Here is a 24755-nt window from a genome sequence, read left to right as displayed (position 1 = left end):
GGTTCTTTCCAAAGAAGACACACATAAAAAAAAGATTAAATACAAGAAGTAAATAATTACAGCTGTGTAAATAAAAGGGTAAAAAAATTACCCCCTACTTCACTTAGGAAAATACAAGAAAAAATACCTTGAGGAATAAACAACCAGGAATCATATAAATACTGCTATGTTTATTTTTCTGTAGAATTACTCTCATAGAACTTCTGGTTGGGTATACGAATTTTTCTTGGCTCCAAAACTTCACTATAGTAATAGTAAAGGAGTAAAGAACAAGAGAGGAGATAGTTATCAACTGACAGATATCGATGAACTTTTAGAAGCTAGAAAGCAGATAAATGGCCTCAAATGTCCCCTGTCAATGAATCCTATCTTTATTAACCTATTTGAAATTTCAACCCCAACTCTGTCTACCACTTCCAATTCCACTATCATACTATATTTTTGGCCACAGGAGATTATCACCTACAACATGTAATGCAACTAACTTACTTACTAGGTTTATTGTTGATGCTAGAATATATGCTCCATCAAAGCAGACATATTGGTCTCTTTTGTTCATTATTGAATCCTCAATGCCTAGAATTGTGCTTAGCACATTGTAAGTACTAAACAAATATTCATTCTGAGAATGAAGTAAATTAGCAGATCAGAGAAAACTGAAGCTAAGTACCTGAGGAGGGAGGGAAAAGAGGGAGAAGTAAGAATCCTGTCAAGTCTTAGGTACCAGACTCTGCAGACAAGGGCATGCTGTGGAAGTGTAAACAGGAGACTGTACAATGTATTAATAATAAAGACTCATAATATTCAAACTGTGCAGGATATTCAAAATTACTTGACAACTGCAGAACCTCATGGAAAAAGACATCAACAGATGCCAATGTCAAGATGACAATGATGGTGGAATTATCTGACAAAGACATTAAAGTCACTATTCAAAAAATACTTGAACATGTAAGGGTAAAAACTCTTGACTCAAAAGGAAAGCTAGAAAGTCACAGCAAAGAAATGGAAGGTATAAAGAATAACCAATAGGAAATTTTGGAATTAAAAATACATTTTATTTATTTTAAGATTTTGTTTTAATTTCACTATAGTTAACAGAGTGTTATATTACTTTCAGGTATACAATATAGTGATTCAATAACTCCATATGTCACCCAGTGTTTATTACCACAAGTGCACTCCTTAATCTCCATCATCTAGATCACCCATGCCCCCTCCCCCCCCCCCCCCCCCCGCGGTAACCATCAGTTTGTTCTCTATAGTTAAGAGTCTGTTTCTTCGTTTCCCTCTCTCTCTTTGCTTTGCTTCCTAGTTTTGTTTCTTAAATTTCACATTTGAGTTAAAGCATGTTGTCTTTCTCCAACTGACTTATTTCACTTAGAATTATATTCTCTAGATCCATCTATGTTGTTGCAAATGGCAAGATTTTGTTTGTTCTTATGGCTGAATAATATTTGTGTGTGTGTGTGTGTGTGTGTGTGTATCTCCTTTATCCATTTGTCAGTCGATGGACACCTGGGCTGCTTCCATAATTTGGCTATTATAAATAATACCACTGTAAACATATGGGTACATGTATCCCTTTGGATTGATGTTTTTGTGTTTTCTTGGCAAATAACCAGTAGTGTGATTAGTGGATCACAGGGTAGCTCTATTTTTAACTTTCTGAAGAAACTCCGTACTGTTTTCCACAGTGACTGCACCACTTTGCATTCCCACCAACAGTGCCCCAGGGTTCCTTTTTCTCCAGAACCCTTGCCAACACTCGTTGTTTCTTGAGTTTTTTATTTAGCCATTCTGACAGGTGTGAGGTGACATCTCAATGTAGGTTTGGTTTGCATTTCCTTGATGATGAGTGATGTTGAGCATCTAGTTGTGTCTTTTCATAGGTTTATGACCGTCTCAATGTCTTTGAGAAATGTCTGTTCATTTTTTCCAGAAATTTTTTAATTGGGTTATTTGGGGACATTGACTTAAGTTCTTCATATATTTTGGATACTCCTTATCAGATATGTCATTTGCTAATACCTTCTTCCATCCAGTAGGCGGCTTTTCAGTTTTGTTGACTGTTTCCTTCACCGTGCAGAAGTTTTTTATTTTGATGTGGTCCCAATAGTTTATTTTTGCTTTTATTTCCCTTTCCTCAGGAGACATATCTAGAAAAATGTTGCTATGACTGATGTCAGAGAAATTACTGCCTGTGCTCTCTTCTAGGATTTTTACGGTTTCAGGTATCAAATTTGGGTTTAAATCCATTTTTAATTTATTTTTGTGTATGGTTAAACAAAGTGGTCCAGTTTCATTCCTTTGCATTTAACTGACCAGCATTTTCACCACCATTTGTTGAAGAGACTGTCTTTTTTACCTTTGGATATTCTTTCCTGCTTTGTTAAAGATATATTGACCATATAATTGTTGGTTTATTTCTGCGCTTTCTATTCTGTTCCATTGATCTGTTTCTATTTTTATGACAGTAACTATATTGTTTTGATTAATATAGCTTTGTAAAATAATTTGAAGTCTGGAATTACAAAACCTCTAGGTTTGCTTTTATTTTTCAAAATTGCTTTGGCAATTTGGGATCTTTTGTAGTTCTATTAAATTTTAGGATTTTTTTTTGTTGTTGTTGTTGTAGTTCTGTGAAAAATGCTGTTGTATTTTAATAGAGATTGCATTAAAGGTGTAGATTCCTTTGGGTAGTATAGACATTTTAACAATATTTGTTCTTCCACTCCAGGAGCATAGAAGTCTTTTCATTTCTTTGTATTGTCTTCAATTTCTTTCATTGCTGTTTTATACTTTTAAGATCACAGGTCATTCATCTCTTTGGTTAGGTTTACTTGTAGGTATTGTACTATTTTTTGGTGCAATGTAATAGGATTGTTTTCTTGATTTCTCTTTCTGCTGTTTCATTATTAGTGTATAGAAATGCAACAGACTTCAGTACGTTGGTTTTGTATACTGCAAATATACTGAATTCATTTATCAGTTCTAACAGTTTTTTTGGCGGAGTCTTTAGTGTTTTCTCTATGGATTCATGTCATCTACAAAGAGTCAAAGTTTTACTTCTCCCTTACCAATTCAGATGCCTTTTATTTCTCTTTGTTGCCTAACTTCTGTGGTTAGGACCTCCAGTACTATATTGAATAGAAGTGATGAAAGTGGGCATCCTTGTCTCGTTTGTTCCTCACCTTAGAGGGAAAACTCTGTTTTTCCCCATTGAGGATGATATTAGCTGTGGGTTTTTCATATATGGCCTTTAGAATGTTGAGGTATGTTCACTCTAAACCTACTTTGTTGAAGGGTATGATGAATGGATGTTGTACTTTGTCAAATGTTTTTTCTGCATCTACTGAAATGATCATATGGTTCCTACCCTTTTTCTTACTGATGTGTTACATCATGTTGATTGAATTGTGAAAACTGGACCATCCTTGCATCCTGGGAATAAATCCCACTCGATTGTGGGGAATGATGTTTTTCAATGTATTGTTAGATTCTGTTTGCTAGTATTTTGTTGAGAACTTTTACATCAATGTTCATCAGAGATATTGGCCTGAAGTTCTCTTTTTTTACTGTATCTTTTTTTTTAAGATTTTAAAAAATTTATTCATTTATGAGACACACACACACACACACACACACACACACACACACACAGAGAGAGAGAGAGAGAGAGAGAGAGAGAGAGGCAGAGACGGAGAAGCAGGCTCCATGCAGGGAGCCCAACGCGGGACTCAATCCCAGGACTCCAGAATCACACCCTGGGCTGAAGGCAGGCGCTAAACTGCTGAGCCACCCAGGGATCCCCCTTTTTACGGTATCTTTATCTGGCTTTAGTTTCAGAGTGATACTTCCTTCATAGAATAAATTTGGAAGTTTCCCTTCTATTTTTTGAAATAATTTCAGTAGAATAGGTATTAACTCTTCTTCAAATATTCTGTTAAAACTTTTTTTGGTAGACTTTCCCCGTGAAAATGTCTGGTCCTGGACTTTTGCTTGTTTGGAGTATTTTGATTAATGATTCAATCTCCTTGGTGGTAATCAGTCTGTTCATATTTTTTATTTCTTCCTGTTTCAGCTTTGGTACATTTTATGTTTCTAGGAATTTATACGTTTCTTCCAGGTTGTCTAATTTGTTGGCATACAGTTTTTCACAATATTCTCTTACAATTGTTCACACTTCTGTGGTGTTGGCTGTAATATTTCCTCTTTCATTGGTGATTTTTAATTGAGTCCTTTCTCTTTTTTATTTTTCAATGAGTCTAGATAAAGGCTTATCAATTTTGTTGATCATTTCAAAGAACTAGCTCCTTATTTTTTTGTCTATTTGTTTCTCTATCATTTATTTCTGCTCTAATTTTTTTAAAGTAATTTCTGCCCCCAAAGTGCGTCTGAAATGCTAACCTTATTAATTTATTTGTTCATTATCTAGCCTCCTAAAGGTGTAAGTTTAGGTTGTTCATTTGGGATTTTTCTCGCTCCTTAAGATAGGCCTCTATATTATAAACTTCCCTTAGAACCAATTTTCCTGCAACCCAAAGATTTTGCACCCCTGTGTTTTCATTTTCACTTCTCTCTAGTAATTTTTTATTTCTTCTTAGTTGACCCACTGATTGCTTAGTAGCATGTTATTTACCTGCCATGTATTTGTGGTCTTTCTATCTTTCTTCTTGTGGTCGATTTCTAATTTCATAACATTGTGGTCAGAAAAGACAGGTGGTATGACTTCAACCTTTTTGAATTTGTTGAGGCTTTGTGGTCTAATATGTGATCTATTCTGGAAACTCTTCCATGTGCACTTGAAAAGAAGGGTTTCTACTGTTTTCATATAGAATGTTCTGAATGTATCTATTAAATTCCTCTGCTCCAGTATGTCATTCAAAACCACTGTTTCTGTCTTGATTTTGTTTAGATTATCTGTCCATTAATGTAAGTGGGGTGTTAAAATCCCCCACTATATTATTATCAGTTAGTTTCTTTGTTATTAACTGCTTTATGTGTTTGGGTGCTCTCATGTTGGATGCATAAATCTCTACAATTATTATATTTTCTTGTTGGATTGTCCACTTTATTATCATACAGTGACCTTCTTTGTCTCTTTACAGACTTTGTCTTATAGTCTATTCTGCTCGATATAAGCATTGCTACTCTATTTTTTTTTACATCTATTTGCATGATAAATGTTTCTCCATCCCTTCACTTTCAATCTTCAGATGTACTTAGGTCTGACATGAGTCTCTTGTAGGCAGCATATAGATGGGTTTCATTTTTTTTATCCACTCTCACTCTTGACTGGAGCATTTAGGCCATTTACAATTGAAGTAATTATTAATAGATATGTTCTTCTCTGATCCTTTCTTCTCTTTCTTTCACAGTTTGCTGGTTTTGTGTACTGATATACTGGGGTTATTCTTACTCTTTATGTTTTGCATATATATTAGTGTTTTTTATTTGTGGTTATGTATAACCACAAATTCAGTTTATATATAACATCTTCCGTGTATGGCAGTATATATTAAGCTGATTAATTTTGAATTCATTCTTTACTCCTCTCCCCCTGCTCCATGTTTTGCATATTTGGTATCATCCTTTACATCCTTTTGTGTTTCTCTTGACTGATTTTTACAGATACGCTTAGTTTTTTTTGTTTTTGTTTTTGCTTTTGTACTTCCTATTTTTCTTACTATTACCTATGGTTTTTGTTGAAAAAATACATTTTAAATGAAGAAACTCACTGGGAGTGTTGAATAGATGATAGAAGGAAAGAATCTGTTAACTTGAGGACTATTTATTAGAAATTATACAATCCAATCTGAACAAAAAAGAAAAAAAAAATTTTTTTTTAAAATCAAGAGAGCTCCTGAACTTGCAGAAAAATAACCAAAGGTCCATTATCTTTGTCACCGGTATCCCAAAAGAAAAGGATTGTGGGGCCAAAAAAAAAAAAAAAAAAAAAATTTAGAAGAAATAATGTCTATACAATTCCCAAGTTTGACACAAGACATAAACCCAGAGATTAAAAGAGTTCACTGAACTCAGCAAAAGATAAGTCTAAAGAAATCTACACCAGAACATCCTAACCAAACAGATGAAAACAAAAAACAAACATAGCTTGAAATTGGCCAGAGAAAAATAACACTTTTAGGGAACGATTTGAATGACTACGAATTTCTCATCAGAAACCATGAAGCTAGTATGAAATGGCTCAATATTTTTAAAGTTTACCAGCAGGTATGTTATAAAAGAATTGCTTGTTCTGTTTTTCAGACAAAGAGAAATGCTATCAGATGGAATTTGGAAGATTAAAAATAATGAGAAGAGAAATTGGAAGTATCTGGATAACTGTAACAGACTATTATCCTTTTGAACTCCTTAAAATATGTTTGAGGGGTGGCCCCGGTGGCGCAGTGGTTTAGCACCACATGCAGCCCGGGGTTTGATCCTGGGGACCTTGGATCAAGTCCCATGTCGGGCTCCCTGGATGGAGCCTGCTTCTCCCTCTGCCTGTGTCTCTGCCTCTCTCTCTCTCTCTCTCTATGACTCTATGAATAAATAAATAAAATCTTTAAAAATAATAATAAAAAAATATGTTTGACAATAAAAGCAAAAATTATAATATTGTCTGATGGAATTCTCACTGCATATCATGTAATATAGAAGGTAACTAGAACTTAAAGTGGGGAGGTAGGGTAGATAAAGCCACCCATATGGTGATATGGTTTCTACATTTTACTTGAAGTAGTAAAATACTGATTCTGAGTAGATTATAAAAACGTTAATATGTACACTGTAATCCCAAGAGCATACTAATTTTTTTTTTTTTACAAAGACATATAGTAGGGGTGGGCTCAGGGTGGCTCAGTCAGTTAAGCATCTGTCTTTGACTTAGGTCATGATCCCAGGGTCCTAGAATTGAGCCCTATGTCAGGCTCTCTGCTCAGTGGGAAGCCTGCTTCTCCCTCCCCGTCTGCCTGCTGCTCTGCCTGTGTTCTCTCTCTCTGTCAAAAAAAATAAAATCTTAAAAACAAAAGAAGACATAAGGAGGAAAACACAATAGGTAAATTAAACGGAAAACCAAAAGATGCTCAAATAAGGCAGGACAGGGAAAACAGGATGTAAAACAGTGGAAACAAACAGAAAATAAATGGTAGACCTAAATTCAAACATGTCAATTACATTAGATGCGTATATAATGCATACTATAAAAGAGCATACACATACCATTTAAAAAGTCATGACCCAATTATTTGGTATCTACAAGAAACTCATGTCAAATATAATGAATGATTCAGGTAAGTTAAAAGTAAAAAGAAGAAAAAATATAAAATGAAAGCACTAATCAAAATTAAGCTGGAGTGGTAATATTACCAAAGTAGACTTCAAAGTAAATTGACAGGGATATAATGAAACCTTATGTAGTGATAAAAATGTCAATTCACCAAGAGGGCATAACAACTCTTAAGTGTGTATGAATCTAACAAGAGTGATTCAAAACATAAGAAGCCAAAAAGAAAAAAAAAAAAGTAAAAACTGACAAATCTGAAAGGAGAAATAGATAAATCTGCAATTACAGTTGGACACTTCAACACTCCTCTCGCTCAGCAGTGGAAAAAAAATCAATAGATACAGAAGAGCGAAACAATGCCATCAACTGACTCAAACTAATTGACATGCATAGAACACTTTATCCAACAACAGCAGAATATATATCCTTTGCAAATGCACATGAAACATTTATCAAGATACACCATAACCTAGCTCATGAAAGAAATCTTAAGGTATTTAAAAGAACACAAATCACAAAGAATGTTCCGACCATAAAAAATAGAAAATAACAAAGATTACAAGAAAATCTCCAAACACTTGGAAATTGTCTAAATAATCCTTGATTCAAAGAGAAAGATTAAAGGGAAATCAGAAAAAATTTGAACTGAACAAAAATAAATTACAAAATTCCTGCATTTGTGGGATACAGTTAAAGTACTGACTAAAAAGGGAAAGTTATAGTATTAAACAGTTATATTACAAAAGGAAAGTCTCAAACTAATACTTTAATAATCTAAGATTCTACCATAAAAAATTAAAATATGACAGGGTGCCTCGGTGGGTCAGTCAGTTAAGCATCTGACTTGATTTTAGCTTAGGTCACCATCTCAGAGGTCTGGGATAGAGCCCTGCACAGGGCTCTGCACTCAGCAGGGAGTCTGCCTGAGGATTCTCTCTCCCTCTCCTTCTATCCCTCCCCCTACTTGCTCACTCTCTCTCTTTCTCTCAAATAAATAATTCTTTTAAAAATCAGAATATGACAAAATAAACCCAAAGCATACAGAAGTGGAAAAAAAAAAAAAAAAAGCTTCGGCCAGAAAGAGCTGAAATGGAAAAGTGAAAAACAATAAAACCTGAAGCTGATTCTTCAAAAATATTAATAAAATCATATATTTCCAGTGAAGCTGACAAAGAGAAAATACAAATTACCAATATAAGGAATGAAAACTATCACTACAGACCTTACAGATATTTTAAAAAGATAAAAGGGGAATAGTGTGAGCAATTCTATACACTTAAATTTGACAACTTAGATAAAATAGATGAATCTCTTATCAAAATGCATCTCAGATTAAAATAGATAACCTAAATAACCCTGTAAAAGACATTGAATTTATAGTTAAAAGCTTCCATGGCAAGACAAAACAACTCTAGGAATAGATGGTTTTACCCTTTAGTTCTACCAAACATTTCAAGAAGAAATAACACCAATTCTGGACAACATATTCTAAAAAGTAGAAGAGGTGGGAATATTTCCCACTGATTTCATGAGATCTGTTATTTACTTTGATTCCAAAACCAAGCAAAACAGCACACAACTCCCAAAATCAATCAGTCAAAACTACACCAATATTCCTCATGAATGTCAAAATAAAAACTCTTAGTAAAGAGCTGCCTGGGTGGCTCAGTCAGTTAAGCATCAGATTCTTGGTTTCAGCTCAGGTCATTACCTTGTGGTTGTGAGATGGAGCCTCACATGGGGCTCTGTGCTCAGCACAGTCTACTTTAGATTCTCTCTCCCTATCCTGACCTGTTTGCTTCTCTCCCCATTCGTGGTGCACTCTGTCTCTAAAATAAGTAAATAAAATCTTAAAAAAAAAATTGCAAAGTATTAGCAAATTGAATCCAGTGATATATGAAAAGAATAATGCAAGTGGGGTTCATTCTAGGAATATAAGCTAATTTTAGTATTAAAAATTGATTAAAAATTAATCAATGCAACCCATCATATTAATGGCTGAAAGAAGATAATCTACATGATCATATCAATTGATAAATTTATTTTAAAAAAAAGAAAATTTATTTGACAAAGGCCAACACTCATTATAATGAAAACTCTCAGCAAACTAGGAATAGAACTTCTTTAACATGAGTAAAGGATATCTACAAAAAACAATGGCTAACATCAGATTTATAGTAAAAAGAACTGCTTTTCCATCCAAATAGGGAACAAGACAAGGATGCTCACTCTCATTATTCCTATTCCACAATGTCCTGGATGTCCTACACAGTGGAATAAAGCAAAAGAAATAAAAAGCATACATATTACGAAGAAGTAAGACTTTGCCAATTTTCAGATGACATGAAGTTATGTACACAGAAAATCCCAAAGAACCTATAAAAGACCTCTTAGAATTAATAAATGAGTATGGTAAGACTGCAGGCTACAAAGTCAACATCCAAAATTAATTGCATTTCTATATACAAGCAATATACAAATGGAAATAAAAATTTCAAAACACATTTTAGGAAAGCTCCACCAAAAAAAAAAAAAAAAAAAAGAAGAAGAAGAAAAATGAAATTCTTGCATACAAGTCCAAGGAAACAGGTACAGCAACTGTATGCTAAGAACTATAAAATACAAATGAAAGTAATCAGAGCTCCTATTAAATGGAGACATACTATGTTTATTGACTGTAAGACCCAACATAGTCAAGATGTCAATTTTTCTCTAAGATGATCTACAGATTTGGTAGATTGCAAATAAAATCTTGTGTTTCCCATCAAACGACATATTATGACTAATCTTCTCTATCGATATGTATTCTTCTATAACACTATTTTAGATATTAGCATATTTTCCTTTTCTAGATTTATCCTAAAATCATTTATCTCTTCCTTTGTATTTTGAAATTTAAGTTGTTTCCCAATTTTATCTAATTTAGACATGCTTTAGTGAAGACACCCTAATGTAATCCTTGCAAATATTTATATCTCTTTAAATAGCTCTTTAAACATGTACTTTTATTTTTAAAACTTCTGAAATATATCATCAAAATGACTTCAAGAAGGGTTTTTATCCTCAAATTCTGACCCAAAACTCATCTCCTCTGAAAAACTCTGACTACTACCTTCCCATCTGTTCATCTGTGTAATTATTTGGTCTCATTATTACTTTTATATGTATTAGACCATATAAGCAACTAGTGCTTTAATAAGAAAGTAAGCCTCTAGGCTACCTGCTTACAAAGTACGTATGTATGTCTCAGAGGAAATCTGAGAGAGAGAAAATATACAGGGTAAAGATGAATTTAAGAGCTGTGAAATGGCTAACAGAGTTGGCACAGAAGGACGGGGTACTGGGAACTAAGTAGGTAACACACTATTTTCCATGAAAAGAGCATATTCTAATCATTTTTAGATTTTCCTACTGTTCTGGTTCATGTGCCCATTAAAAGGCAGCGGCTGCAGGTAGTGTTTGCATTGTCTGTATTATCTTTGGAATTAGGTGAAAAAAGCTCAAGCTGTGGAAAATTATGACAAATTCTCCATATTCTCAAAATTGACTTGTACTCTCTCTAGATTTCTATCATGCCTCAGTTATAACATGAAATTAAAGGCTAACTGATGTCTTCTGATAGAAAAGTGTAATAGTAATTCAGACACAATGCCTGTTACATTTTATTCCACTTGTGAGATACAATAAGAATAAATAAAGTCTCAAACTATGCATTTTCAGAATTTGATATTACTCACAATTAGCTAATACAAATTAGGTCCAACACTGTGCATGTATCACTAAGAAAAAATTAATTAGCCCTGTTAATTATGAATGTCATCGGAAAGTCCAGCTGTGGGCACTCTGGTAGTGCTGTAACAAATAGCAATTTAGGAAGCATTTGCCGAAAATCACCACCTCTATGCCTCAAATATATGATCTTAAAACATGGCAGTCCCTGGTATTGCCCGTTTCCTGCAAATATTAAGTAAATATGCTATAATAGGAGCATATTTTACATAACCACACATGTTGGACTAAATCTGAGCCAAGAATGAGGGAACGAATGCTACTCATAGCTGATTTATATTTAGAGATATCATAAGCTCCTGGTTTGAATGCCTGCATGCTATTTCCATGGCAACTGCATAAACATTTTTCCTCATAACACACAGCCATCTTCATTCTTTACATCCCATTATTTATTTTTTTCTACTCTCAGAAGGAAAGCCTAATTTATTCCCCAGGGGAGAAAAATCAATGATTTTCTTAATCACTGGCATTTGAAGAGTAGGTGGCACAGTTCTTTTTATGGAAAACAATTTCCACCAACACTCTTGCTAGGTGATAAAAGACTGGGGGAGAATAAAGGGAGTACTTGTTTTAAGGAAAGTTGTGAGTACAAGTTGCAATGAATAATCCTTCAAAAGAGATGAGAATGTACATTAAAAACCCACAGAAGGTTGGCCAAAGTGATCACATGCAACTCCAACTTGCCTTCTCCATGTGTGTGGAGTAGTCTCATGGAGATTCTTTTATGGGAGAGTGATCTTTCATTCCCACAGTTCTGACAGTCTTTGAAAAAACTCCTTTGCTTCTTTCCTTATGTGAGAGAGACAGTACAAAATGGCCAGCAACTGTGGGCAAGAGAAAGACTCCCCACTTTAAAGCAGATCAAATGACAGCTGAAAGGAAAGATAAAAGGGAACCACATCAGGTTCCTTCACTTTGCCTATTCTGTGAGTCTGAGGTTCACAGATTCAAATGGCAGCAGATGGAAGACATCCCATATTGAATTTTAGCTATCAAATTTACAATAATTTCTCAAAGTCCTCAAAGGGACAGTGAATCAATTAACATTCTTCAGTAGACTCGGAGCTCACTCCCCTTCTCTGTGCCTCCTTGGCACCAACCAATGTGACAGCACTTATCAATGTTCTGTAATTGTTTATATAGGATTCCCACAAGGCATCTTTATAATGCCCCTCCAGTCTAACATAGTGCTCTATCAATAGTAAGCCAGAGTATTAAATGAATCTTTATTTATTCATAATGCATATACACATTTCCTATAACACATAATGCTTCTCAAATGATGAAACAAGTTTCCAATAATTCCCTCTACCATTTTGATGTTTCTATTCTTACGGCAGTCTTATTACTTTCTCTACTTCTACAAGGTCAATCTCTTCCTATCCTCTCTTTCATTGACCTCTGAGGCCCCCATCAAGGCAAGAGCCAATGCCCTTTTGTTTCTTCCTGGTGTTGTTTTTAAATACTCCATACTAGGGGTGCCCAAGTGGCTCAGTCAGTTAAGCGTCTGCCTTCCGCTCGGGTCACGATACCAGAGTCCTGGGATTGAGTCCCAAATTGGGCTAAATGCTCAGCGGGGAACCTGTTTCTGCCTCTCTTTCTCTGCAGCTCCCCCTGCCTGTGCTCTCTCTCCCTCTCAAATAAATAAATAGATAAATTAATAAGTGAACATTCAATACTATTCATTTAAAAGAGTAATCTTCATTGGATTGTTTCTGCACCTTTGTCAAAAAAATCTACCATATATGTATAGACCTATTTCTGGATTGCTTATTCTTTTCCATTGGCTCTATGTGTCTATTCTTTTAATAATCATATGATACACTGATTGCCTTACTTTCACACTAAATCTTGATATCAAGCAGTCCTCCAATTCTGTTCCTACTCAAAATTGTTTGGGTTTTTCTTGTTCCTCTGCCTGTCCAAATAAATTTTAGAATCAGCTTGTCCACTGCTACAAAGCATTTCCTGCTGGGATTTTGATAGGGTTTTCATTCAATGTATAGAACAATTTTGGAGAATCAACATGTCAATAGTATTGACTCTTCCAATAGTTGAGCACAGTATCCTTCTCCATGTAATAAAATCTTCTTTGATTTCTTTCATCAGGGGTCGGTAGGTTTTCAGCAGACAGATGCTGAATATTTTTCATTCAATTTATATGTATTTCATATTTTATGGTACCATTATAAGTGGTGTTTTCTGAAGTTTCAATTTCTAATTTTTTAAAAAAGATTTTACATATACATGAGAGACACACAGAGAGAGGCAGAAACATAGGCAGAGGGATAAGAGGCTCCCCACAGGGAGCCTGATAGGGGACTCGATCCCAGGGCCCCAGGATCACGACGTGATGCCAAAGGACTAAGCCACCCAGGTGCCTCACAACTTCTAATTGTTAATTACTAGTATATAGATATAGGATTTATTTTTTTATAATGACTTTGTATCCTGTGACTTTGCTAAATTTACTTATTAGTAGTAATAGATTTTTTTGGGGGTAGATTCTTTGGGATTTTCTACATAGAAAATTATTGTATTTGCCAATATAGAGAGCGTTATTTCTTCTTATTTAATTAGTATTCCTTTTATTTTCTTTTTCTTCCCTTTTAGAACTGGCTATGACCTCTAGTACTATGTTGACATCCTTGCCTCATCCCTATATTAAGAGGAAAGCATTCCATTTTTCATCATTAAGTATGATATTAGCTATAGTATATTTATATTTGCCCTTTACCAGGTTGAGGAAATTCTTTCTCTTCCTACTTTGTTGAGAATTCTTTTTCATGAATTGATCCAGTATCTAACCATTGAGAACATTTTTTCTCTTTTTGTTGCTATGTGAATTGAACTGATTAATTCTGAAGATTAAAACAACCTTCTGTTCCTGGGATAAAGACTACTTAATGTATTACTTCTACATTTTTCTAATATTTTATTTGATAATATTTTGTTTAGGATTTTTTAGTCTGTGTCTATAGTTTCAAATTTTGTATTTATCTTTAACTTGTTTTGATGTCATGATAATACTGATTTTATAGAATTAGTTATTAAATTTTACAGATTTTTATAGATTTATAGATTTTTATAGATTTTATAGAATTAGTTATTTAAAAAGGAAGTGTTCCTTTTTTCATTTCCTGAGTTTGTACAGAACTGGTATTATTTCCTCCTTAAATGTGTGGTACGATTTGTCAGTAAAGGCATCTGGGCCTAGAATTTTCTTTAGTGGCAAGTTTTAAATTTCAAATTCAATTTCTGTAATTATATAGGGCTATTCAGACTATCTGCCTTTTCTTGAAAGCTTTGGTAGTTTGGATCTTCCAAATTTTTCCATTCAAGTTTTTGAATTGATAGGCCCAAAGCTCTGTTCATACTTTATCTCTTGATGAATAGTTTGTTTCCACCTTTTGGTTACTATGATTAGTGTTGCTATGGACATTTTGTATACACATAGTTGAGACCCTATTTTCCATTCTTTTGAGTGTATATCTAGGAGTGAGATTCCTGGGTCATATGATAATTCCATGTTTAACTTTTTGAGGGACCACTGACTTTTGCAGCAGCTGAAACATTTTACAATCCCACCAGCAATATATGAAAGTTCCAATTTCTCCACATCCTCACCAACATTGCCATTTTCCTTTCCTTTTTTTTTTTTTTTTTTTTTTCAGTTATAGCCATCCTTGTGGATGTGGTGTCCTATCTTGTAGTTGGCGCATTTTTTTTTTTAACTTGGACACCTGCCTGATGATTTTGGGAGGGTGTACATAAGAATCCAAGAGTCCTAGTGATTTTCCAGATTTTCCATTCTTGGTGGATGGGTAATGGGTAGAAATACTAGTTAAGAAATCTATGTAGAAATGAAGATACTGATTGCATTTCTCCATTTTGCATCTAAACAGCATCTGTGTCATGTTTCCTTTCAAATATTCCTCATGTGAGTTTATCTGCCAGTTATACAATGGCCCATTATACATCATCGGAGAGTGCTATAGCACCAGAATGTTTTATGCTTTCCTTTCTTTCTATATGCCAAACCAGCAGAAGAAAACAAAAGCCGTCTGATTCCAAGAAGAATGAGTTTCTTAGAGATCAATAGTTTCCTTTCACTTTTACTATTTGGCAATTTTAGATAAGTTTTCCTGTGCCCATGTGTCAGAATTGTTAATGTTCAAAACATACAAGCCAGAATGATAATACTATTTTTTTTCATTATTCTGTTGCTTACTACATGGAGGCAATTACTTCAGAATTAAAGTACCAGTAGGATTGGGAATAACTGGCTTACCTGTTATAAACCTTTTTTTGCAGATTTCCAGTTTTTCACTGCTAAAAGAGCATGATGGGTTTATTTTTCCTTCTAGCAACAGAAACAAGGGGGTTCTCTGAATTTATTATGCTCTTCAATAGTCTCATATGCTTAGTAGTATTCCAGCTGATTGTCATGAACTTAAAACATTTATAGGAGGCACAATGAATCCACGGGTAAAAATATGTTCTCAACACCTACAATAATCCATTTCACAACTGCTGCAGATTCTTCTCTCTCCCTCCATCATCCGTCACTCAGGACCAGACCTTTGGTGAAAGGACTTCTAAGCTCTTCTCTAAGTCCAGATAAACATCCTCTCCCTAAGTCATTTTGTCACAGCATTCTCAGAGGCTACTCTGAGCACCACTGGCTTAACAGTAATAACGTGTGTAGAGGGAGAATTGCTACCACATGACACAGTCATTTCTTGCTCATTTGACTATACTAGAGAATATTTCTAATCTCAGCAGTAAAAAATTTTAAAAATCTGTTAGAGCAGATGTAAGCTCACAAAAATAATTGTTTTCCCAACAAGTCTTTAAAAATATATTTGAAAACCTACAGAATGATGGAATTATATTCTTCCAAAATACAATGCACATTTACTAAGCACTCTGGGTAGCAAGAAGAGAACAAAGCCACAACACAAAAGCAAATTTGCACAGCTGACTAGAGTATATTATCTACTCTACTATGTTCTATTTTATCTCAAACTTATATGCAAAAATACAATTAAATATCACACACCAATGAAAGATGCAAATGTACAAATGCAAAATTGCATCATGTATATTGCATATTATTTCTGAGTACTCACATTAAGAATAGACTTCACCAACCTCAAAGAGTATTTTCTCTGGAAAAAGGACAGAAATGAGATTGGAGAGTGATATAAAGAGGATTTCAAACTTTCCTAAACTGTTTAATTTCTTGTAACAAGAATGACAATATGTTAGCATTCATTTCATCCTTGGTGGTGAGATAAAAGCTGATTAATTATTCCAAATTTTTATGAATTCTTGAAAATTTTCATAATAAAAAACTGTTAAGAGAAATAAAAGTAACACCTGGTTATGTTTTAGCTTGGAAGTGATGTAGATTTATAAACAAGGAAAACATGAGCAAGAATCTTCTTTCTTGGGAGCAATGTCTGACCAAAATACATTTTATATGTTTTAGTGTATAATTTGAAAGAATACTTGAAGTGATACCGCAATTTCTGAGTAATATTGGGCAAGTAATTGTTTCCAAGGGCTTCCATTTCCTTTTATGTTAAGCAAGGTGTCAAAATTAAAGATCCCAGATAACCTTTTCAACTTAAAAAACTCTAGGACTTTTTTCCTTCTAGAAAAGTATATCTCTGCATATATTATTCCCTTTGCTAATAATTCTTTTTCTCTAGCTTGTTCCCGGGTAGTAAACTCCTATTCATCCAGTAACACTCATCAAGGATAACTTTGTGGTTTGGGAAGCCTTCCCTCACTCTTCCCACGTAGGGAAAAGCACTGTCACAATTCTCTGCTCACGCTTCCATTAAACACTTGATACCATGGGACATCTATTTACATGTTTGCCTGCCCTGCTAGATTGTGCGCCACTGAGGACAGGCCCTGTACTATAGACCCTTCTTATGTACCCCTGGCCTTTCGCAGTGACATACTTATAGCCAAGAGAGACAGAGGAGATACAAACCCCTTGACACTATGTTAGCAAAAAGAAGTTTAAAAACTTTTACCTATTGCAAATGTCATTTTTCCCAAGAAAATATGTGATGAATGAATGAATGAATGAATGAGTCAGTAATACAAAATGGCATGACATTTATTCCATTATTCAGGTAAGTTGATAGTCTCACAAGAAGGTAGGGGTAATCCAGAAGATATCTCAACATTCTCTCCAAAAGAATCTATAGGATCATTCTGAATTTTATAGCCTCAGTTTAGAAAGCAAGGATGAAATAACATTTCTTGTTTTATTTTTGCTTTTCCTCCTATTACAGCTTTTTTTCAGGGGGACATGAAACACTCTTATTTAAGCAAAATCTCAGAAAATTAAAATTCACTAAACTTTGGACTGAAAAACTGCTATAAGTAAGTAAAACATTTGATCACATTGTTTGGCTATCATGCAATTTGCTAAAACACTCTCAAAAGGGAACCGGCTACAATTCCTATGCTGGAGGAGGAAGGACAGTGTTAATTTGGAGGATAGAAAGAACTTGGTGGAAAATGGCAAACAATATATGAAAAATCTTGCTGGGATTTGAGAAATTCAGTTAAACCTGTATATTTATTTGGGGAAAACTGATGTCTTGAATATGCTGAGTCTTGGTGACATGCTTAATCATCTTAAACCTTGATGACAGGTTAATATACTTTGTTTTTTCTATGCTTAGAATACAAAATAGATCTATTTGAAGGGGCTATATGTAAATTGACAAAAAATTATGCTATTAAGATAAATTGGTTTCTGGATTCATTACTATTTTAGTCTTTAGGGATAGTATCAGTCTCTGAGACTGAAAAACAATTAAGAATTTCTGGTGATAAAGACAAAAGCAAATAAAACTTCAAGGGAGGACAGCTGAGCAGAGGTCAGTTTTGCATTTTTTTCCCCATCCCTATCTCCTATCTTTCTCTGTCTTCTAAGTATCTATCTCAAATAAAATGTGGGTCTACATCTTCAAGTAACTTAGTCTTTACTTAGGAGTGGCTCATCTTTTTATTACTAACATTTTAAAAACAACCAAAATAATGATAAATTACTGACAAAATAAAATTGATGCTGAAAAAGAAACATAATATATGTCTCAAGGAAGCATAACTTCACAAAGCTGAGATGAGAATACTGCCAAGAATAAGAACTTGCCATCTTTCACGACTACATAAAGAAGCAACCACAACACATTGTACTGAGTATTTGTAAACCAGAACACATTTCTGGTTAAGAGCTCAGGCTGTGGAGTCAGACAGAACTGGGTCTACAACTAACTAGCAAACTTGATGTAGGGCAATTAACTTCTCTAAGAATATGTTTCCTCATATGTAAAATGGAGATATTTAATAATAAGACCCATGTCAAATACAGTTGTGAAACTTGAGATAATTCATTTAAACACTGATCCCAATGCTTGGCATATGGTAATCACTCAATACACATTAATCACTCTTATTTAAATTCTTTTTTTCTCTGCAAATTGTACATAGGCTTCCCTTCATAAAGACAGTTTTGCAAAATGAAGGTGCTGTAGAGGATGTTCTAAAGGCCTACGAACCCTTATAAATTCAAGGTTCTAGATGGATATATTGTTTAGAGCAGTCTTACTCTCTGCAAGAACATATCCTTCACCCTCAAGAACCGTAATTTTAAGCTAGCGAAATGAATTTAGATAAAACTGAGTGTTTGACTCCATTTTAACATTACATCATTACATAGCTAGAATATCTTTTAAATATTAGCCTCTTCAAAGTGGCCATGACAGTTTGCACAATTAGAAATATGAATTCCTAATTGTGCAAGTGAGAAATCCTGTTAATTGCACAACTAGAAACCTAATTCCATTCCCTCTTCAAACATCATAGACTTGGGATTTGGAAGGCACTTAGCTTGAATGAGGCCAGAAAAATTAAATATGTAAATGCAGATGGTCTTCTTTAATTTTATACACCTCATGAATATGAGTTATATGACTTCTGAACTAAGCAAGATGGGAGAATCAGTGCAGTTCTTTCAGTTTGTAAAGAGGTCAAGTTCTATCCTAGTCTGTTCCTTGATAATATTTTTAACTCCGGAAAAACATTAATACTTGGAAATATCCAATATCTATAGATTTCAATGATTTTATCCAGGTTACTAAGTATACTGAGAGAGATTTAATGGAATTAAGAGTTTGATAAGGAGTGGTAAAAGTACCAGAGTAAAAATGTTGACAATGTTGTTTGTTTTTGATATTTAATGTATTAATCTCATTAACGAAATTATAGTTATGTAAGACTACAGAATCAGACATAATTACATGGGTAAAGAAAACTTAGATCATTGCCGAGGAAGAGACAGAAATGTGATGACTTTTTACATATTGCCTTACCTGTGTAAATGAACAAATGAACATTCGGCACTTTAACTTCTGCTGTGTTTCAAAAGTTACTTTTTTCAACTTTATTTTTTAATGGTTGAGAAGTAGAAAGAATTTACTGGACAATTAGAAAGGGCTAAATGCTGCTACGTGCATGGTAGTGGTAAGAATATGGAAAAGTTCTAACTGTGCCCTAAGTAGAGGTCTAAATCAACTACTGGAGAAGTTTCTTAAAAATCAACGTTCAGGTATTTTTAAAATCAAGGTTAATATTAGCACAGGAAAGAATAATGAGAACATTCATTCTTCATATACAATTTATCCTCTCAAACTTGTCAGTTTGAATAATTCCCTTGAAATAGGTACTGTATTCCTTAGAATTATTAGGACTAGCAATGGATACTGTGTTTGATGTCACATCTGTGCTTCACCACAGGAGCCTAGTTTTAGTCAACTGCACCCATTCACTACCAAGACACAGTGACCCAAACAAACGACTATCTGTCAAAATAAAATCAGTACACTAACAATGAATTGTTCACTAGGATGCCTTAAAAAATTTGCAAACATTTGAATCTTTACAAAACGGACACTGAAACAATTATGGCCTAAGATCAAGGAGATTTAAGACTGACAAAGAATTTTAAGTTGCTTTCCACTCTCCCTGAAAGTAACAGTCCTTGTAATTCACAAGAAGAAACACTTTTATAATCTTTTCCAGTTTTTCCCTTCTACTCTGGATTCTTGTGTTTTTTTATGACTCTAAATTCCTGAGGGGGGGGCAAAGAAGCAAATAAGGATAAAATAAAAAGACAACGTCAGATAGGAAGGCAAAAAAGAGCAAGAGACCAGATGTCAAGTAAGGAATCTAAACAACATGAAATAAAGTTCAGAGAAGGAGACTAAAACACCTCATAGGTGATAGTATGTTACCATTTCATGCTGCCTGAGTTCTTACTATGAAAGGAAAAGTATTTAGTGAAGAATGGACCTATAAATATACTAGTACTCTGCTATATTTCTACCCAAATAAGCTTATCTGTTTCTAATGTAAGAAGTTCATAACCTGGGGAAAAAACGATTCTTTTGAGCAATACTGGGGTCAAACATTAAAGGCCAAAACAAAGACCTGACTATGCTACGTAAGTTATAAAATTACCAGCTTTGTCTATACTTTGGTATTCGTACGGTAAATATTTAAACTTAAAGAGAAATCCTTTCAAGTCTTGGTGGAAGTGTAGCACAATATGAGAATTCTGGTTACCGGTTAAATCTGAAGTACTTCATCCATTATGGTGACAAAGGTGGTTTTGACAGTTATCATTACATTCGCTTAAAGTTTCAAAGTGTTTTAGGTCCTTCCAGGATGAATACACTTTCTTCCTTGCCTCTCATTCCTTCACTTATTTTCTGAGGACTCCAATGTTTACTGCAAGAGAAAAAAATAAAATAGAGCAATTCAAATTGGAGAATAAACTAGTTTTAGATATACCAGATGCTGGGATCCCTGGGTGGTGCAGCGGTTTGGCGCCTGCCTTTGGTCCAGGGCGCGATCCTGGAGACCCGGGATCGAATCCCACATTGGGCTCCCGGTGCATGGAGCCTGCTTCTCCCTCTGCCTGTGTCTCTGCCTCTCTCTCTCTCTCTCTCTATTATAAATAAATAAATTAATTAAAAAAAAAGATATACTAGATGCTTTTCCTTCCTTTAGGATATTCTTAATTTCACCTCACTCAACAGTTATAACTAATCTTCATTTAAGAAGTAACTTCCTTACTTAGGCGGACACCTAGATAGGATCCTACACGCTCCGTAAGTATGTCGCGCCTCAGAACCAAGTAATGTATGAGGATCCAACTGGCAGTGATACACTCGAAACTTTCTAAGACTTCATTTGATTGTCCTTGAACACTTGGTTTTAGCTATGTAAGAGCATTAATTGAAAGAGAAATAACCTTACTTCATCTTTATAAAAATCCAATTCTTAAAAAAGGTAACAATGTCCAATTCTGACATACCCTTTCTAAAATATGAAAGCAGGTATCTCGAAATGCAAAAGTTTCCCCAGCTACTTTGCTTTAGGCTCTAATATGAATGTATCTATAATTTGATATACAAGATACCACCTAAAAATCAAATGAATAAATTCCTATCTATTTCTAACTCTGCGGCACTAGTTACACGTATGTTCAAACTGACACAACCCCTAATTTGTTTTCTATGTAACACCAAATATAAGGAAAATAACTGTAAGAGTTAAGTAGAAAGAGAAAGATAAAAGTAATTATTTTTAATGATTTCTGATTATGCTTACATATTACAGAATTAAAACTTTCAAATACATATTTTAAAAATATTAATATCAAATAAATATTAAGACACCAGAAAAGTGATTTTTAAAAAGATTTTATTCATTTATTCATGAGAGACACAAAGAGAGGCAGAGACACAGGCAGAGGGAGAAGCAGGCTCCATGCAGGAAGCCTTACGTGGGACTCGATCCCAGGAATCTGGGATCATGCCCTGAGCCAAAGGCAGATGCTCAACTGCTGAGCCACCCAGGCATCCCCAGAAAAGCATTTTAAAGTGCAAGTTTTTGTTTGTGTACCATCAAACCATATCTAACTCCAACACACTTGGGTTATTCTTGATGCAAACAACACCCAATGTTTTTACAGTGCTTATATCTCTATTTCATGTGGCATTCGATAACATTAAGCAGTATGTAGGAGGAATATTATTAAGGATGGATGGATGGATCAAACAATGATGCCTTTCCAGTATTAGAGGAGTCTTTCAAGTAGAAAAATGCAATTTATGCCAATTTTACCTTGAAATCTGAATATGAAAAAAAACTGAACACATGGGTATAGAAATATTGGTAACCTAGAAAAGTACCTAACAATAGAATAGTGTTTTCCCAAGGGTAGGTGTTTGGCCAGTGGCAATGCTGAAGTGAGAACCTAGGTAGTAGGTTCCTAACGTAGTGCTCTATTATCCTCCTACAATCCATTCTGCATTCCTGTCCTCTCAGCCTCCCAAATTATTTTTTCTGAATAGTTTATTCTTGGACTTACAGGTATCCCATCATAATACAGCCACTGAAAGCTCACCCAACAATGTGAGAGATAGAGACCTTAGCTACGTCTAATCAGATCCTCACACTGTGTGTGCCATCGTAGACAGGACAGAGCTAGGTCTTGTATTCTATCCAGGGAAAATCTCTCCTAACTGGAAGGTCTAGCTCATCAATATGTAATATAATTACTGAGATCACTGGGCTCAAATGTACCACTCCGCTGTTTGTTTTCTACATCTATTGCTTTCTACTTTGTGTTTTGTTCCTTTTCCTGCCTTAACTTCAGTTAATCAAATATTTGTAATGTTCTACTTTAATTGCTGGATACGTCTTTCTATTGGGAGGGGGTAACACTCTAAGAATTCTAATATGCATCCTCAAATTACCACAGTTTACTTAAAGTTAATATCAAACATCATGCAAAGCAGAAGAACCTTGCAATGGTATCGCTCCACTTACTACAAAGCCTTTTTGTTCATGTTATCATACATCATACCTCTGTGTCTATTATAAAACCCACAGTAAGATGGTTTCAGCTTTTCCTTTAAGAAGTCAGCTTTCAAAAAGAAAAAAAAAAAAAGTCAGCTTTCCTCTAAAGAAAGTAACTACAGTAAAAAAAAAAAAATTTCATTCTTAGTGGTTTTCATTTCTCCTGCAGAACAGTTTCCATTTGCTATCACTGTCCTTCAGCTTAAAAACTCTTTTATTATTTCCTACATTGCAGGTCTGCTGACAATGAATTATCTAATTTTTTATCTGAAATCATCTTTACTTTCAATTTTTAACATTTATATTCAGTATAGAATTCTAAGTTGAAAGGTACTTTTTCCTCCTAACCCTTTCAAGGTATCATTCGGTGGTTTTTTTGGCTTCCATTATTCAGGTAAGTTGGTAGTCATTAATACTACTGATACCCTGTAAATAATGTTTCTTTTATCTTCTGGTTATTTTCAAGATTTCTCTCTTATCTCTGGTTTTTAGAAGTACAGCTATTATATGTCTACATTTAGTTTTCATTTATTTCTTGGGGTTCACTGAGCTTCCTGGCTCTGCAAATTAGTGTTTCCTAAATTTGAGAAGTTTTCAGCCTTTATTTTAAAAAATTTCTGGCCCGTTTTCTCTCTTTTCCTTCTAGGTTTCAATATACGTAAGGTTGACTAATTGTAATCCCACTGGTCATTGAGGTTCTCTTTGGTTTGAGGTCTATTTTTAAAAATCTTTTCCTCTTTGTTCTTCAACAGGATGACTTCCACTAACTCGTCAAGGCCCTTTCTTCTGCCATCTGTTATCTGCTGGTAAGTCAATCCAGTGAATTTTTTATTTCAGTATTATATTTCCAGTCTCTAATTTCCTTTTTATTTTTTTTATTTTTTTATTTTTTTAAAATATTTTATTTATTTAATCATGAGAGACACAGAGAAAGAGGCAGAAACAAAGGCAGAGGGAGAAGCAGGCTCCATGCAGGGAGCTCGATGTGGGACTTGATCCCAGGACCCTGGATCATGCCCTGAGCCAAAGACAGATGCTCAACCACTGAGCCACCCAGGTGCCCCTCCTTTTTATTTTTAAAAGATCGTTTCTACCTCCCTCTGCACAGATATATTTTCCTTCATTATGCCACCTTTCCTCTTAAGTTCCTGACCACATTTATAATAACTGATTTAAAATTACTGTCCCTTAACATCTGTATTGACTTTTTTCTTAACTATGGATAATATTTTCTGAGTTCTTCACATGATGAATGACTTTTGATTGTATACTGGATATTGCAGATAACATGCTATAGAAATTTTATATCTTGTTATCTTCCTTTGAAGTATGTCGATTTTTCTTCTAATAGTAAGTTAAATACTAGTTGATTGTCTTGAATTTGTGGATGCTTGGTTTTACATTTTGTTAGGGAAGGTTTTACATTTTGTTTGAATGTCTGAAAGTTGCTAGCAGAGTAAATATTAAAAGTTCCCATCATAAGAAAAAAAAATTCTGTAACTATGTATGGTGATGGGTGTTAACTAGATTTATTGTGGTGATTTTATAATATATACAAATATCAAATCATGTTGTATAGCTGAAACTAACATATAGTTTCACCTAATATAAAGTTGTATGCCAGTTATACTTTAATTTTTTAAAAAGTAGAAATTGTCCTGATTTTAAACCTATTTATTAATTCCTATATACTGACAATAAAATAATTATTTTA

At 34.3% G+C, this 24755-nt stretch overlaps 1 protein-coding gene across 10 annotated transcripts in view; it reads right to left on the bottom strand.

Moving 5' to 3' along the window:
- Positions 1 to 24755, bottom strand: part of PEAK1 (pseudopodium enriched atypical kinase 1) — a 294851-nt gene that overhangs the window by 127903 nt on the left and 142193 nt on the right. For all 10 annotated transcript variants that reach the window (XM_072739138.1, XM_072739143.1, XM_072739141.1 and 7 more), the window contains one exon: positions 20738 to 20902. The gene's annotated coding sequence lies outside the window, so the exon portion shown is untranslated. The remainder of the gene's footprint in view (positions 1 to 20737; positions 20903 to 24755) is intronic.

The sequence above is a fragment of the Vulpes vulpes genome, chromosome 15 (genome assembly GCF_048418805.1).
Source record: "Vulpes vulpes isolate BD-2025 chromosome 15, VulVul3, whole genome shotgun sequence".
Taxonomy (NCBI): domain Eukaryota; kingdom Metazoa; phylum Chordata; class Mammalia; order Carnivora; family Canidae; genus Vulpes; species Vulpes vulpes.
Note: the sequence above shows the minus strand (reverse complement) of the source record. Positions and strands in the feature narration are given on the sequence as shown.